Below are 12,198 nucleotides of genomic sequence, written 5' to 3' on the forward strand. Positions count from 1 at the left end.
GTGTCACCCATTATTACTTATTAATTATTACTATTAGTACTACCTCTTAAAATTCTACTATACTTGGTGAATTTTATAGCACTTTCATATAAATTACCTTATATCCATTCATTCATCCATTTAACTAATATGTTTTGAGCACTTATGTGTAAATTCTCATAGTAGGCATGCCTGGGGGATAAAGCACTGCATGGAATCATAGCAGGTAAGGCCCCCCAAATAGTTGCCATATAGTGATTGAGTACCCTATGCTGAACATTTTACAAGGTTTATGGTCTATTTCTACAGAAGAGTAAACTAAGTCTCAAATAACTTAGTGATTTACTTGACTTAGTCCCTCTCATATTTCCAATACAGGCCACATACATTATTATTATCTCTGCCTTTGCCCTTTTGTACACTTACTATACATCTTGCTGCCAACAGTTATAGGGGAAAGGGTACAAAGGGACAGAAATATTTACTCACTGCTGACCAGAACTATTGTACTAAATCCAAAGAACTGTGAATGGGGTTAAAGTAGTTCAAAAGGAAAAATACGTTTCCATCCTAATCGGATCTACTGTTCGTATGTTAAATAGTGGCATGCTGAACATTTGGTATAACCTAATGGAAAATCCCTCACGGGCAGAATAGACTTAGACTCTGTGAATACATCTTACAGAAGTCACATCATACCCTCTTTTCTGCTATGTAAGCAAGGCACCACCAGCCCTAGGCCAGTAGTGAGGGGTTAAATCTCATTTCAGCCCTGCTTGAAGTGAACATACATTAGTCCCACTGAAGGCTTGGGGAGAAGGGATAAAATGGGAAATGCATGAGCATTTGGAAAATCAAAAATAGGGTTGTCAGTATATCAAATAAAAATACAAAGTGCTTACTTAAACTTAAATTTCAGATAAATAATGAATAACTCCTTAGTATAGGTATGTTCCCAAATCCCAGTGATTGCATGGTTAATAACAGGTTGCAAAATAGAGGCAATTTATTGCCTGAATATTGCATGGCACATAGACTCATTCTAAAACATTATTAGCTGTTTATCTGTAATTTGTATTTAACTGGATGTCCTATGTTTTATCTGGTGGTCCGAGTTAAAAAGAAATATAATACCTTTATCGAGGTTCTTAATTTAACATACTAGAACATCTCAGAGGTCAAGAGAGCCTGAATTACACTCTGGAAGAATTTATATATTTTTTTCATTTTACAAATTAACACTTTTAACTATAATGAATAATGCAAATGTTCACTAGATAATTATGGCATACATATTTAAAATTAAACCAGATAATGATTTTTTATATTTTATTTTATTGTGGTAAGAATACTTAAAAGAGATCATACCTTCTTAAATGTTTAAGTGTATAACACATTATTGTTGCCTATAGGTACAATGCTGTACAGCAGATCTCTGGTGCTTGCCCATCTCACTTAACTGAAACTTTGTTTGTTGATTAGTAATGCCTCCTTCTTACTTACTAGCATTAGGTAGTTCTGGCACTATTATATGATGATGCTAAAATCCTAAATAAAATATTAGTAAATTTAAAAGACTGTAAACTATCATGTACTTTAGGCAATATGGTTGGGTAGTGAGCAACAAATTTAAATTTTCAAGTCTACTTTAAATCATGTAAGTGTATCCCTGTTATTATATGTATTTATTATTGGATATAATGGCAAAGTCTAGATTGGAAGGCTTTTATATAATATGCTGAGAGCTAAATGTTCTCTCTCCTCCTCCTTCCCTCCCCACAAATGACTGGCTTCATTGGCCACAGAAGAGAAAACTGACCAACTGCTTGAAGTATCTTTTTATTTCATCCCCAGGTATTGAAAGTCATCTTCCAGATTTGGGAACTGTATTTTCATTTCCTTTGGCTGTTGTAACAAATTACCACAAGCTTGGTGATTTAAAACAATATACACTTATTTCTGTACAGTTCTGGAGGCCAGAAGTCCAAAATCACTTTCACTGGACAGAAATCAATATGCAAGCAGGACTATGCTTCCTTGAGATGCTCTTGGAGAGAATTCCTTCCTTGCGTCTTCTAGCTTCTGGTGGCTGCTGCCATTCATTGGCTTGTGACTGCATCACTCCAATGTTTGTCTCTGTGGTCACATTCCCTTTTCCTCTTCTGTGTCTCAAATTTCTTTCTGCCTCCTAAAAACACCTACGATTGCACTTAAGGCCCACCCTGATAATCCAGGATAATCTCCCCTTCTCAGGATTCTTAATTTCATTACTATCTGCAAAATCCATTTTCTTCCATATAAAGTAACAGAGTTTCTAGGGGATTAGAACATGGACATCTGTGGGGGCCATTATTCAACCTGCCACAGGAACTGACATTGCTCATTGCTGGGTCCCTGAAGAACACAAATTGGCTTGTTGGTGGACTTGGCCAGGAATTGGTTTAGCTGGATATCCTTTCAGTGATTGTGAAGGAGGGTCCTAGAATCCAAACGTGAAGGCTTAGTGATCTGACATGCACACCTGATGTCATGAGCATGGACCATGTCCCTCTCATGTTTCAAATATAGGCCACAGGCAGGGTCCATAGTCCCACCACAGAAAGCAGTTCTTGTGGTACTGGGGTTAATTATATGTTCTCAATAACCTGAAGTTCTACCCATTTCATTACTATCTCTTTTTCCTGCTATGATGCTAAGTGTGGATGGGTAAATATTCATCATTTTAAAAATGCTCATTAACATGTATTAGGTGCCAGGGATTATGGTAGGCCATTTAAAGCATGGTGGTTGAGAAAGCAGCCTCTGAAGCAGATTGCCAGGGATCAAATTTCTGCTCCACTAATTACTGGCTATGTGATATACCTCTATGTCTCTGTTCCGCATCTATAAAATAGGCTCTATCTCATAAGGATGTTGAGGATTAAATGAGCTATTATGTGTTAATGCTTGGACCAATGGCTGGCTGTTAGCTGATCTTTGGTCTATCTAACTTAACAAATGTTAACTACTATTTATTTGAATGGAGAAACCAAAGAGATATGAAGCCCTATGTGAGACACAGGGACAACCAAGGCAAGATATGTGCATATAAGTAATTTTAAGTTTAGGAGTTAAGACAATAAGTTTAACAAGAGGTCTGAGCTTTGAGAGGTGTTTTTGTTTTTTAGAACTCTGACTTAAGGGAGTCAAGCAAGAGAAGAGAAAGAGGGAGGGAAAAATAAATGTTATTTTTGGAAGAAAGATGGTTGGGTAAGCTCTCTGTGGTACTGGTAGGTAGGTTTTGCATGTGGCTGGGTGGTTGGGCAGTCAAGTATTGTATTAACGCCAGCCTGATGCAGCTTGGGCTGGTGTGGAGAACCATGAGATCTGTAAGGCTTAGGGGTCTTCACATTTAATGACCACCAAGTTACTAACCTGAGTATCATCTTAGAAAAAGTGGGTAATATTTACAAAGAAGACTTGTTTCAAGGATTATAGGAACGTATGAGCAATCATCCAGCTAATTTCAAAATGCTTTGTTTTCCACAGGACCAATTATGTGGGATACAGGCCAAGCATACAAATTGAAGTCTTCCTTCCTTTAAATACCACATAAAACCACCAAAGCTGGCCTCATATTTAAGGGACATTCACTCCTTGAACATTGTTTGAATACGTATTGTTTGCCGAGGACCACACTAGGAGCTCTTGAAAAAGTTATGAATATGAGTATGAAATATTTCTGCCTGGAGAAACTTACAGACCAAAAGTTCTGCCTAGAGAAACTTAAGGACCAGTAGCAGAGGAAGTAATCCAAAGAGGAAAACGCCACATGAGTGATAGGTATTATCATGAAACTATGAACGGAATGCTGAGGGAAGTCCTTAGAAAGGAACTTCTCATTGTCTGCAGAAACAGGGAAAAGTAAATATAAAAATACGTCCATAACAACAACAGTGAAGAAGGGGGCTCATCAGAAAATGGCACGTTTGGCTTGGACTGGGCTAAAGAGGGTGTTCTGGAACTTTGTGGGCCTTTTTGCATATGGAGAAAGCTGGGCTGACAGCCTAACTCCTAAGGCCAATGAAAAGCGGTTAGATGATTAACACCTGGGAATACATTTCTGCAATATTAAAAGTGATATGTAGCTCATTAAAAAAAAAAAAAAAAACATCTTAATATGTAGTACACAATATATCTAAACCATCGCAATGACAAAATCAAAGCAAGGTCCTGCGCACCGAAGGGCCTGGGGAGATGTGAGCGAAGACCCCAGGACCTTTCCCCTGCTCAGAGACCAAAGGGTTTTCAGAGCGGAGGTGGGGGCTCCCGGCAGGGGAAGTTAGAGCCGAGGGAGCGGCAGGAGCACGTGGGCTGAGTGGGGGTGGGAGGACGCAGACGGCGGAGTAACCGGTGGAAGTGTCAAAGAGGAAGGAGTGGAGGGCTGCTGAGGTGACAGGGTGTGGTCTGTGAGGGAGCGGGCGAACCCGGAGAGGAGAGCAGAGAGACCCACCAGGACTAGGAGGCAGCGGGGAGCGTGCCTGCGTCGCTCGGAGCGGTGACAGCAAGGAGCGCAGCGCGGGGGCCGGGCGGCAAGGGGAGTTTCCAGTCCTCGATAAGTGGAGTCCCTGCTCTGAGCTGCGCCAGCGCCTTCCGCCTGGGCCCGCGGTGCCAGACACCTGCCGAGTCCGAAGCGGGAGTCCGGCTGAGCCTTCGGCCCCCAAGTAAGTCTTGCCTTTTCTCTCCATTTCTCCTCCGTCGCCTCTACCTCTTTATCTGCGAAGCGAGGAGCTGCTGACTGGGGTTCTGCGCGAAAAGCGCACCGGGGAGCTCCGGCGGCGTCCAGGATGCTTCAGCCCCCGGGCGCGCCGCGGCCGGCGCAGGGACCCGACCCCGAGGCCCGCCGCCCGGTTCGTGTGCGCAGCATGGCCCGAAGCGGCGGCAGAGTTGTTGGCACTGATACGACCCGTCTTTTGTGTCTTGCCCGATCCCAGAGCTGTGCCAGGCCGGGGGGAGGGAGCGGAAGCCACTTTATGGCTCCTGGCCCCACCTCTTGCCCCCACCCCAAATCCTCCGGGATTTCAAAATGCCGCGGACTCGGGCGCAAGTGAGCGCCAAACCCGCAAGCTGGGCGAGTTGGATCCGGGTGGGCAGCCGGCTGAACCGCCACGCCGCCCCGCTTTTTTGATTTTCTTTTTAGATACGGCATCTAATTGGTGGGTGCTGGGAGGCAGGGCTGGCTGGGTGAGCACGAGTGCCTGGGTGTAGGGAACGACCTACCTTCTTGCTTTCCTTGGGCTTTAGAGGGGAAGGGGTGGGGGCACCGAGAGCCCGAAGCCTGGAGCGTCCCGCGCTGGCGGGCTTGCGCGCGGCCGGCGAGCAGGCGTTCGCTGGGTGGGTCCCTTGTCTGGCTCATTGTTCGCGGTGACTGTTCTTGGGGCCAGGCTGTGCGACACAGATATCGCTCACCGGGCTGTAAATAAAAGTGACGACTTGGAGGAGTGGGGGTCAAGGCTGCCGGAAGGGAAAAGGCTTGCCCGTTTTAGAAACCGACTTCGAGCTTGGAAGAGCAATCGTAGTCGATAGAGAAAACCGCTCCTGAGTGCGAAACTTAGATCTGACTCTAATTCACAGAGACAGCCTAGTAAATTAAACCCTCAGAAACAGGGCACGGTATTTCCCCCATTTAAATTGTTTTCAGAGTAACGAAGATGGAGTTTTAAGTGTTATTGACAGCTGGCCGCTTTCTCTTGCTAGCACCTGTTTCCCTTAAAGATTGCTGGGTGGGGTTTATTTTTTCGCCCCCTCCCTCCTTTTTTTAGAATGTGCATTTATTCCATTTGTGCCTTCAGCTAGTCGGATTGCATGGTTCTGGGAGGAGAATCCATTTTTGAAAGCAAAGTGCAATTTCCACTCCACAAATGGCCAGGCACTGGTGTAGACGTCCATTGCTCCCCCACCCTGGCCGCATGCTAACATTCACGGAGGCAGACATGTGTACCCAGAATCAGAGGGAGCCGGTTATCCTCAGTGGGAGATCCCAAATACCTCTGCATACAGTTTTCCTTTCGTTGGATGGTGGATACTCTGATTTGACTTTCTTCCATTCTTTAAATTACAATGGTATCACCTGTTCATGGTGCCTATTCCTTAGCCCACTACAAAAGAGGATGCATTTTGCTGGGAAAAAATGCTTTCTTTTTCTGAGCAGTTTACAATAATGTCTACAAATACACAATATTTGTATACATGTGTATATATGTATGTGTGTATGTATATATATGTGCGCATATATATATATATAGTATTTGTAGCTGGTTGTAAATCCCAGTAGTTACTAACGCACCCAACTGCCCTGCTTATATTTCACTTTGACATCCCTGATGGAACTGCTAAGTGTATCAGTCTGATGAAGCCTGGAGTTACAGCCCTCAGGAGAAGTACTTAACATGAACACCTCTCTATGACGGCAGCCTGATTCCACAGGGAAAAACCATGCAGTGGGAGTGTTGTTTAGGGTATGGAAAGCTGTATGATTTATTCTAAGGAGAGAAGAGAGAGTTAGGTAGAAGAAAATAAAAATGGGAACTGGGTAGGCATCCAGACCATACTCACGGTTCAACAAATATATATGTGGAAAAGTGTATTTCCTGTGTTCTCTCTCTCTCTCTTATCATAATGTTTATAACCTTAATGCTTTCATAGCAGCATTTGTACCTTTTTTTTTTTTTTGCTTCAAAACTATTATATTTTCAGCCTCTATTATTTTACATTTTCAATGCCAGTAGTGCCCACTGAATGCATTGGATTTTCTTTCCAATTGTTCTTTTGTCTCCTTGTATACCATGTGCAACTTAGTACAGGACCACATGAGCAATGAATCAACCAGGTTCTAATGAAGATTAAGACATGAAAAGTATTCACAGCTATATATAAACTGTATACTCATTTAACCGTCTTCCCACATGACCAATTTTAGCTAGTAGCTTGTTCATCTTCTGAAGTCTCCAGACTCCAAATTCTTACCCAGATTGATTACTGCACTAAATCTTGATTGTGCAAAGAACAGAACTTAATTATTTTGGTCTCATTTATCAGTCAGCAGTATTTAGTGTTGCCAAGATAATTATATCATTGAAATATGCACGACTTTAAAATATGTTGAAAAAGGTCCTTCTAAACTTGTTCATAAAGAAAAAAAAAAAAAGTCCTTGTGAAGCCATAATTTCACTGCTGTAGGCCCCTTGGCCATTCGAGTTTATTGAGTTTACTCTTCCACATGAAGAATGAACCATTGTTTTGTTGTCTAGGAACTGAAGGAAGATGGAAAGGGGGCATAGAAAATGAAGCACTTGTAAATGTTATTATTTTCTGTGTTTGGAAAATATATATTTTTAAGTAAATAACGATTATCTTCTTAAAGATACACTAAAATGTTATTAAGGGATCTGAGAAAAAAAGAATTTTCAAAATAGAAGTGCTAGCTGCTTAATGTTCATAAAAGGTTGGTGTTTACAAACACGTGTATTTTTGAACCAATCTCAACATTTTTATGTCTTTCTATAGAATTATGAAGTGTTATTAAATTATTGTTATGAAAACATTGAAATCTCATCAAAACTTATATTTAAATGTACTGTCTTTTTGCAAGTGCTTTAATTGTAATAGCCTGTTTGTTGAGATTAAAAAGAACATCATTGATGTCATGGTGTGCTTTGCATTTTAACATAGTAGCTAATGAATTACAAACATTCATTACTCAACAACCACTTGCTGAAATTTCTCAGGACCCCCAAATAGAGATTTATTTGTACTATACACTATCATTCATGCCCTTGCTGAGTTTATGTTGATACCCTTTTCTTCTTCAAAATTAATTGCCTCTTAAATTAATACTATGTTGGGTCTGACTCTTTTGTTAATTTCTCCTATGTCATAAATTTATGTGCAAATATCTTCAGCATTGTCTGCTTAGAGAACTTACTGTCGAAATGTGGGAATTAGTGGGGGGAGGGGTGAAGAGAGAAGGAGAACAACTTTTATTAGACCTGGAGTCAGGACTTAAGACAGGAAAAGAAGAGCACACTCCACTTAATAAAATTCAGTGAGGAATTTGTCGTTGACCGTTAAAAGTCTGAGCTGTGTAATGCATAATATACATTTGGGTAAATCAGGCACTAACTTCATATAGCATAAGGCAAAATAAGAGAGTTTCATGGTGCCTTTGCTTTGTTACATTTGAATGGTGGCTTAAATTCCACTCACTTTCTTTATAAGTATTAAAAACTACCCACTGTTTTCTTGTGTTGTGTTTTTGGGGGGTGCTGATCTATTTATGTAAAAATGGAAATTGTCAATGTTTATTTTGGGAACATTTTATTTTAAAAGCTTAGTTTCTTCTATGAGTTTAGCTTTTATTACATGTTTACTAAGAAAGATGATGTTTGATTCAATTTTCATAACTAAATGCAACCAGAAACACATTAAGTGATTCAAATAAGCCCATTTAAATACTAAATTTAGTCTTTCACAAGCTATTGTGAATAAAATGTTTTGAATTAGATTTTTATTTTAATAACCAATATTCATTTAAATTTCCTGTAACTCGAAGACTAACATAAATGGGTAATAAAAATGAAACATTTGTGAAATGAGATATAAGACAATGCAAATTAATGATTGTGTATACTCTTGATACTTAGCTTTTTTGACGATAAATTAGTATTTTTAATCTCAGGGGTAATGTAGATTTCTTAACTGATCACATTTTCTCTTTGCTTTAGGCACCAGAAAACTCAGAGCCCACGGGAGGTTTAATTTATTAGTCATATGAGACTCCTTGGAATGAATATATGTGTTATCTTTCCAAATGACCTTACTTTATTCTACTTATGTATACAATTTCTCTGTCATAATGTCTTATTTTGTTTTTGTTTTTCAATTGTGGAAGGAGGCAGATCATCAAAGTTGATAGGAATAAGCGTTTAGAAGTACAATCAAGTCTGCAAGTAGTTATTAAGGTCTACTATTGCAAATGCTGAGGTGACATGAGACAAAGGAGGCATGATTTCTGATCTAAAGATACTTGTATTCTGGCTGGGTGGAGAAGCCATAAACTCCTAAGGAATTAGCTCAAAGTAAGTCAACATGTGCACACATCTGTTGCACCAAAATGAAAGCCCAACCCTGACTTTAATGACATGTCAGTTTCTAGAAAAACACTATTATAGCACCAATCAGAAAAGCCAAGTAACCAAATCTGTTAATTTTCTGGGCACACTAAAACTTAAGTAGTCTGAGGATATCAGGGTGGAAAATAAATGTGGAAAAAGTTGTTGTGATTCCTTGGTAGTGGAAACTCCCATACACTTCTCTTTCCCTTTCCCTTTCTGTTTTCCTCCCTTCTCTTTCTTGATTTCTCTGTCTATCATTGGCTTTCCCCTTGCTACCCTGGCAGACCTGATTGACAGGTGTGACAATTCCCATGGCAAGCTAATCCCATCAGGCTGGCAACTTTTGAAATTTCTGTCTATGTAAATACAGTATTTGTTCTAAGTACCGCACTTAAATACAGTAGTTACGTTTAAGTGCCCACAGGTTGTTTCTCTCTGTACTTGAATCAACAACCATTTTCAGCTCTTAGAAGGGACCACCCACAAAACTGTTCTTTTTGACTGTAGAAAAACTCAGGGAGATAAAAACAAAATAAAGTAAAATAAAGCAAAAACTTGAGAGAAAAAATAAAACCTAGCAAAATACACAAAACTAAATTATCACTAAATTATTGACCCAAAGTGACATGTTTAGGCTAAGGCCAAAAACTCTGAATTAAACTTCTAAATTTAACCAGCTACCTCTAGATATAAACCTGATTTTCATTTTCTCTGTCGCCCACGTAGACATGACTTTTTTTTTCAGATATCTTGATTACAGTTAATGTTAAAATAGCTTAAATTCTAAAATGCAGATGTGTTGTCTTGAACTGAAAGGAACTATCAAACAGACAATGATAAATAATGATCATTTAAAGTTGGCCTTTTAAAAAGCACATTGGATACAATAAAAATCAGTGTATTAGTACACTAAATGTGCTTCCAATTATGATATAAATAGTGCATAAAGCTTTAAAATTTTCATCAAATTAATGTATCACTGACATGCAAATTAACTACTGACATCTATGGTGTATGCCATGTGATGATTTCTAATTGGCAAGTGAACCTCAGAGGATTATTTATAGATTACATTGCAACAAAGTGCTGGAGTAAATTCGCATTGTACAGCTCAATTCACATTGGTGTTTGAGCTTTGATTCTCTTCACTTTTTCACGCCCCTTTTGATCTCCAAAGGCTCTCAGAAATAAGCTAGCTAAGGTGCTAAATATCTAATTGATAACATTTGGGCAGAGAATTTGTCTTCAAATGACCCCTAAGAGATTTGGAGACCAGTTAATATCCCTCACTAGCTTGTTCTGGTATGAATAACTTGAGGCTGTGAGTTTGAACTCCAAGATTTGGTAACATCCATTTCCATCCAAAGCACGTAAGATAAATGTTCACACAGGAAAAGTGAGGAGGAAACTTGCAAATTTACCAAGTGAATTAATTTATAAGATAGCTGCTTTTAAGGATCTAAGTGGAAATCCTATTTTATTCTCTAATGGCAATTGAGGCTTCTTTTATCTTTACTTTCCATTACAATTTGTATATGAAGAATCCAGTGAGAGAATTATAATGTACCTGTAATTCCCTTACTAGGTTAGTAGCTCCGGGTTTGGCCTTTTTTTATTCCATGTTTGTGTCTCCCTAAAGGTAGAATGACCAAACAAAAAATGAAGAAGTAAGTCCATTTATTCTGTACATTTTCATTTATTATGTGTTTTATGCATGACCTCATGAGGCAGTCAAAGATACATTAGCTGTAAATTCCTGCTTACAAAGATCTAACTTATTAAATACCTTTATAATGTATTAACCTTTCAGATATTTTCTTCATACTATATCTATCCTGGGATGTACGAGTTAGCCTACCAAATTGGTCAAATATCTATCTTTTCTTAAAGATTTGTTAAAAAGAAACTGTCTTTTTGAAGGAATCTCCATAGCTGGGTTTAAATTTGACATCCTTGGTCGGGTGAGGTGACTTACGCCTGTAATTGCAGAACTTTGGGAGGCTGAGATGGGAGGACTCTTTGAGCCCAGGAGTTCCAAACCAGCTCTGGCAACATACGGAGACCCTGTCTCTATAAATAACAATAATAATAATAATAGCTGGGTGCGGTCGTGCACACCTGTACTCCCCGCAACTTGAGAGGCTGGTGTGGGAGGAAATCTTGAGCCTGGGAGCTTGAGGCTGCAGAGAGCCATGATTGTGCCACTGCACTCTAGCCTGGGCAACAGAGTGATACCCTGTCTCAAAACATATATAGGTATGTGTGTGTATATATACACACACATACACATATATGTATGTATATACTTGATATTCTTTTTGTAAGAGCTTGTGTTTATGATGTGTTTTATAGTTTATATTGAAATCATGAAAATATTTAGACAATCTAAAAAATATATACAAATATGGTATTTATTACAAGTATTACTATCATCCTAAAGCTGAGGAGAAAAACTAAACATTGGATACACACAACACATGGAAGCGAATACTTGTGTTATTTTTTTTTACCACTTTTGAATAATTTGTTCTTAGGTCTGTTACCTTTTATGGAAAGGTGGCTTCACTAGTAATGAGGCCTTGGTGTGGGTATGATCAAGGCAACTTGATTTCTTGCTGATAAAGGTTTATAAGGAAATTTATCTTTTGATTAGGAAACCCCACTTAATTTCATTAATACACATTTAATGAGGACTTACCATGTCCCAGGTATTGAAATAAGAGATGAGTATTAAAAAGAAATAAAAAGGTCCCTGCTCTGAAGATATTTAGAATACAATGAAAAATTAAAGGTATCAAATAAATGTATAGATGAAATCATATATATTACAGGATGTTGGGGGAGCTATAATGAAGGGGGTATGTCTCAATTTAGGAGATGGTATAGAAAAGCTTAATGGGAGAATTGAAGCTAAAAGTCAGGTATAAATTTTGCAGGTGAAGAAGCAGTAGATAGTAGTCTCTGTTATAGAGTTGCTGGAGAGAAGACAGAAAAGTGAGGCACAGATGGAGAATCAAGAAAGTCCAGCAGGAAGTATTATACATCAGACTAAGGTCATCATAGCACT

The 12,198-nt window shown here is 39.1% G+C and overlaps 1 protein-coding gene across 2 annotated transcripts in view; it reads left to right on the forward strand.

Moving 5' to 3' along the window:
* Nucleotides 1–4,334: 4,334 nt before the first annotated feature.
* The window catches only part of SEMA6D (semaphorin 6D), a 583,866-nt gene continuing 576,002 nt past the window's right edge, over nucleotides 4,335–12,198 (forward strand). For both annotated transcript variants that reach the window (XM_050797148.1, XM_050797161.1), the window contains exon 1: nucleotides 4,335–4,682. The gene's annotated coding sequence lies outside the window, so the exon portion shown is untranslated. The remainder of the gene's footprint in view (nucleotides 4,683–12,198) is intronic.

Source organism: Macaca thibetana, chromosome 7, assembly GCF_024542745.1.
Source record: "Macaca thibetana thibetana isolate TM-01 chromosome 7, ASM2454274v1, whole genome shotgun sequence".
Classification (NCBI taxonomy): Eukaryota; Metazoa; Chordata; class Mammalia; order Primates; family Cercopithecidae; genus Macaca; species Macaca thibetana.